The sequence below is a fragment of the Crinia signifera genome, chromosome 2, assembly GCF_055691185.1.
Source record: "Crinia signifera chromosome 2, ASM5569118v1, whole genome shotgun sequence".
NCBI lineage: Eukaryota > Metazoa > Chordata > Amphibia > Anura > Myobatrachidae > Crinia > Crinia signifera.
In genome coordinates, this window is record NC_139218.1 from 281,520,798 (window position 1) to 281,526,797 (window position 6,000).

Below are 6,000 nucleotides of genomic sequence, written 5' to 3' on the forward strand. Positions count from 1 at the left end.
ACAGATGGTTTAATCAGAATCCCTCAGATACTAATTAAGTCACCTGTGCTCAAGCCTGGATATCTACAAAACCTGCACTGTTGGGTGTGCCTTGAGGACCGTGGTTGGGAATGCCTGATCTAGGTCATAATGTAGATTTAGCTGTGCATACCTCATAACCTGTCCTCCCTGGTCAAAGACTTGTGAGGTCAGATTTAGGCCTTTATTGAAAAGTTGTTTAAATGCCAAACTGTTTATCCCTGGGGAAAAGGCTGGGTTACCCCATATTGGTAGCCATATAGTATGTAGGGTGGAGCTTCCCAGAGATTTACAAGTGTGCCACCATGCATCATAAGTGTCCCGAAAGAGGAGGTGGTGTAGTAAATGCTAGGGGAGTTGTGCTCTAGATGTGTGCAGAAGTGCACCGGGGGATAGGGGGTAAAATAAAGCACAATCCAATTAGTATACGGTGAATTTATTTGACTCTAAGAGCCAATCCATTGCATATCTGGCCAATAGAGCCCTGGAATATAGTATCAAATTGGGGAATCCCAAACCTCCCTCCACCTTCGGCAGCTGTAGCTTAGACATGGAGATTCTTGGTTTGCCTGACCTCCAAAGAAATTTGGTGCACAGACTCATCAGCGTCCTGACGTCAGAACAAGCTTTTTTACATGGGAGCAATTGTAATATGTAAGTTTTAATAGTTTTTATCATTTCAATTCTGCCAAGAAGGGATATTGGGAGATCTTGCCAGACTTCCATTTGTTGCTTTGCCTTTGCAATGGCCGGAGCAATATTGGTTTTATATAAATATTCTGGTTTGTTGGTGATATGAATCCCTAAATATTTAATATTGGATGATTGGAGCTTAATAGCTTAATAGTTCTCAATTCTTTAGAGGACATAAAGTCTGGTGAGGGACCCGCAACATTAACAGCTCCGATTTGCTCACATTTACCTTGTACCCAGAAAAGATACCAAAATGCTGTATTATAGCCACAGCCGTCGGGATGGAATGTTCTGGATGTGAGAGGAATAGCAGCATATCATCAGCAAAAAGGGCTACCCTCATGCCCACGCCCCCCACACTTATTCCCTGGTATAGTGAGGACTCTCTCAGAGCCACTGCCAAAGGCTCCAAGGCCAAGGCAAAAAGGAGCGGGGACATGGGACATCCCTGCCGCGTGCCACGCAATATTGTAAAGGGTTCTGAAATGCCTCCATTACACAGGATCCTAGAGGCTGAACCAGAGTAGAGAGTTTTAAGCCAATTCACAAATATAGCTGGAAAGCCAAATCTCCTCAGGGTATAGAATAGGTGGTCCCAGTGTACCATGTCGAAGGCCTTTTCCGCATGTAAAGATAAGATTGCCCTAGGCATATTCGACACAGCACACTGGGAATCACACACCATTGAAATAACTCGTCTGATGTTCGTGACCGGTTGCCTATCACAAACCGGTCTGATCGGTATGAACCAAATTGTTAGGAGCTGCACGGGCAGCGCCTCCGCTCGCCCGGCAGTCTCCTCTGTTCTTCCGGCGGTTGCCGGGTTACCGCGACGCCGTCGCGTCATCAGCCGGGAGCTTCCGGCAGGCAGTCAGGCTGCCAGCGTACAACCCCTTCCTCCCCTGCCGCAGCGGTTGCCAAGGCGACGGAGGACGCCTGGCGGCCGCAGGGAGGAAGGGGTGTGCATGACGCCGCACGCAGCGTCAGGGTAGCGCTTGGCGCGCTATTTAAACTTGGACACTGGGACACTCAGACGCCGGCTATAGCTCCTGATTTGGTGTCCTGAGTGTTTCCGGTTCCAGGCTCCTGCTCACCCGTGGTTCCTGGTTTCCAGTCCCTGTTCCTGGCTGTCTCCAGAAACCTTGCTTGCGTCTGCCTGCTGATATCCTGGTGTTCAGATAAGTTGGGAGACTCTCACTCCTTGCCTCCCTTACTGTCATTTATATTGTGTCAGCATATTGTGTATTGTTACACCCGTCAGCAGTTCTTATTGTGTCAGCATATTGTGTATTGTTACACCCGTCAGCAGTTCTTATTGTGTCAGCATATTGTGTATTGTTACACCCGTCAGCAGTTCTTATTGTGTCAACATATTGTGTATTGTTACACCCGTCAGCAGTTCTTATTGTGTCAACATATTGTGTATTGTTACACCCGTCAGCAGTTCTTATTGTGTCAGCATATTGTGTATTGTTACACCCGTCAACATCTTGGATTGTGTCAGCATACCGTGTACTCAGCACCTGGGTACACCTTGTGTATTGTGATACCAGTCAGTTTGGCCACAGTACTTTGTCTGGCCTGCTGCCCACAGCATTAGCACCGCGGGTCCCAGCCCAGTCCGCTATCCACTGACACCCCCCTCTGTGGGGCAGGGTGGTTCTCGCCTCCTTGGTTTCTTAGGTAGATTTCCCCTTGTTTACCTCCGGCCTTGGCGGCTGCGTTGTCACTAGTAAGACCAGGTGGCATCGGGGTGGGAGCCTGACTAACGGGCTCCCACGAACGCGGCTATTATTGGTGAAGGTTAGCTTAGCACGCATCCGCCAATTCCAAGGGGTGACAACGGAGTTAGGGTAGGCGAGATCTCCCTGTTCCTAACATTATAGCCGGCCCGTACTTCACCCGAACTTCCAGTCAGCCAGTATGGATCCGGCCCAGCAGGCTGCTAATCACGCTCTGGCGGGGCAGATGCATACTCTTACTCAAGAGCTTCAGAAATTGACCCTCCGGGTAAACTCACAAGAGGAACGGGTACAAGGGGTCTTATCCTCATCTAGAAACCCCGAACCCAAGTTGAGTCTCCCGGACCGGTTTTCCGGGGAACGTTCCCAGTTTTTTAACTTTAGAGAGTCGTGTAAACTTTATTTCAAACTCCGCCCGGCCTCCTCCGGCGTGGAATCCCAGCGTGTGGGAATGGTCATCTCCCTGCTACAAGGAGACCCCCAGACCTGGGCGTTTGGCCTTCCCGCAGGGTCCGAGGCCCTTACCTCTGTGAATGCTTTTTTTTCGGCCATGGGGTTGCTTTACGACGACCCAGACCGTGCTGCTTCAGCCGAAGCCAACCTGAGGGCACTACGGCAGGGTCAGAGTAACGCAGAGGCTTATTGTACCCAATTCAGGAGGTGGGCCATTGACTCTGGTTGGAATGACCCAGCACTCCGTAGCCAATTTCGCATTGGGTTATCTGAGACGTTAAAAGATGCATTGGTTCACTACCCTACTCCGACCTCCCTGGATGAAATTATGGAGTTAGCCATAAAGGTAGATCGGAGGTTCCGGGAACGCCAGAGGGAGAGGGTTTCCGGGGTATATCCCTCCACATCACTGGGGGAGACCTCGGAGGTTGTCTGTGACGAACCCATGCAAATTGGGGCTACACGTTTATCTGCCGCAGAAAAGAATCGTAGGAGGCTGAAGGGTCTCTGTCTGTATTGTGGTGGTCAGGGTCACCGTGCAGTGGTCTGTCCGTTGAAGGCGGGAAAAGACAGGGCCTAGGTGGGTTTGGGGAAACTCACTTGGGCCTATCTTGTTTTTCTCCCCTAGACTCGATCATTATTCAGGTTTCTGTCACTTATAATAACTGCACTGTCGCTACCACTGCCTTTGTTGATTGCGGTGCAGCCGGCAATTTTATTGACAGGGGGTTGGTTTGTTCATTGGGGCTCAAACCCATTTCCCTGGTCAATTCGTTGTCGGTTTGTGGTCTGGATGGTCAGCCACTCGCCAACGGCAGTGTTACCGCGTGCACCCCTTCTCTCCAGCTTTCGGTGGGGGCTCTTCATTCAGAAGAGATTTCTTTTTTGTTGTTTCACTGTCCGCTCACGCCACTCGTCCTAGGGTTACCATGGCTTAGGAAGCACAATCCCAGTATCGACTGGACCACAGGAGAAATTGTACGTTGGGGCTCTTCCTGTTCTGATCACTGTCTCTCTCTTCCTCTTCGTCTTGTCCTTCCCGTTTTTTCTTCTTTACCCATACCCTACAGAGACTTTACCGATGTGTTTTCCAAGAAGGAAGCTGATACGTTGCCCCCTCACCGTCCCTTTGATTGTACTATAGACTTAGTTCCCAATGCCAGATTGCCCAAGGGACGTCTATATGCCCTCTCAGAACCTGAATCCCAGGCCATGGATTCATACATAAAAGAGAGTCTCGAAAAGGGATTCATCCGTCCTTCTAAATCTCCTGTAGGTGCAGGGTTTTTTTTTGTTGAAAAGAAAGATGGATCTTTGCGTCCCTGCATAGACTATAGGGCCTTGAACAAAATTACTGTAAAAAATTCCTATCCGTTACCACTCATCTCTGTTTTGTTTGATCAAATCCGGGAAGCGGTGGTGTTTTCCAAGATTGATCTTAGAGGAGCATATAACCTCATCAGGATTAGAAAGGGAGATGAGTGGAAGACAGCCTTTAACACACATTCAGGTCACTACGAATATCTTGTGATGCCGTTCGGCTTGGCCAACGCTCCTGCAGTTTTTCAGGATTTCATCAATGAAGTACTCCGGCCGTTCCTGGGAGTATTTGCTGTGGTTTACTTAGACGACATTTTGATTTTTTCCAAGTCACTTTCTGAACATCGGCAACACGTCCGCCTGATCCTTCAAAAGTTGCGTGAAAATCAATTATATGCCAAACTCGAAAAGTGTGAATTCGAAATTGCTCAAGTCTCTTTTCTGGGTTATGTCATCTCTCCTAAGGGTTTTTCCATGGACCCCAGCAAGGTTCAAGCCATCATGTCCTGGGCTCTTCCTAACAATCTCAAGGCCATCCAAAGATTCTTAGGATTCTCCAATTATTATCGGAGATTCATCCGGTCCTTTTCTGACATTGTTGCCCCCATTGTGGAACTGACTCGCAAGGGAGCCAATCCTGAAATTTGGTCCCCACAGGCCGTTGAGTCCTTTCATCAATTAAAGAAGGCCTTCTGCTCAGCTCCTGTCTTACATCACCCTGATCCCAGAATTCCTTTTATTGTGGAGGTTGACGCCTCGGATGTAGGGGCTGGAGCTGTCCTTTCTCAGAAGGACATTCGTGATCAGAAGATTCATCCTTGCGCCTTCTTCTCCCGTAAGTTCTCCTCAGCTGAAAGGAACTATGATGTCGGGAATCGTGAATTGTTGGCCATTAAGTGGGCCTTTGAGGAGTGGCGTCATTGGTTAGAAGGGGCCAAACACATCATCACTGTGATTACCGACCATAAAAACTTAGCCTACATCGAATCTGCTAAACGATTAAACCCACGACAAGCCCGGTGGGCGTTGTTCTTTACCAGGTTTCAATTCATCATTACGTTCAGACCCGGCCCCAAAAATGTCAAAGCTGATGCTTTATCTCGTAGTTTCCAGACTTGTCAGAGCACTGGACTCAAAGATACACCCATTGTCCCGTCTTCTGTCATTTTTGCGGGTCTGACTCAGGACTTGGCCTCCCGTGTCCTGGCTTCTCAGCCTTCTGCTCCTCAGGGGACTCCACATAATAGACTGTTTATTCCCAAACACCTCAGAAATTTGGTCCTCAAAGATTTTCATTCCAGTAGGGTCACTGGACACCCTGGCGTTACCAAGACCCTTGAGCACTTGTCTAGGGCGGTTTGGTGGCCCACCATAAAACAGGATGTTGCTCTGTTTATCTCTTCTTGTCCGGTATGTGCTCGACATAAATCTCCCAGGTCATCACCAGTGGGTACTCTTCTGCCATTGTTCATTCCCGAAAGGCCATGGTCCCATATTTCTATGGACTTCATTGTCGACCTTCCTTCTTCTTCTCGTTTTACCACCATTTGGGTCACGGTCGACCGCTTTAGCAAGATGGCACATTTTATTCCCTTGCGTAAACTTCCCACTGCTAAAGAGTTGGCACAACTCTTTATCTCGCATATTTTCAGACTCCATGGCCTTCCCTTGGATATTGTTTCTGACAGGGGATCTCAGTTTGTGGCCAGGTTCTGGAGAAGTTTTTGTTCCGGTTTAGGAATACAGGTCAGTCTTTCCTCCGGGCATCACCCAC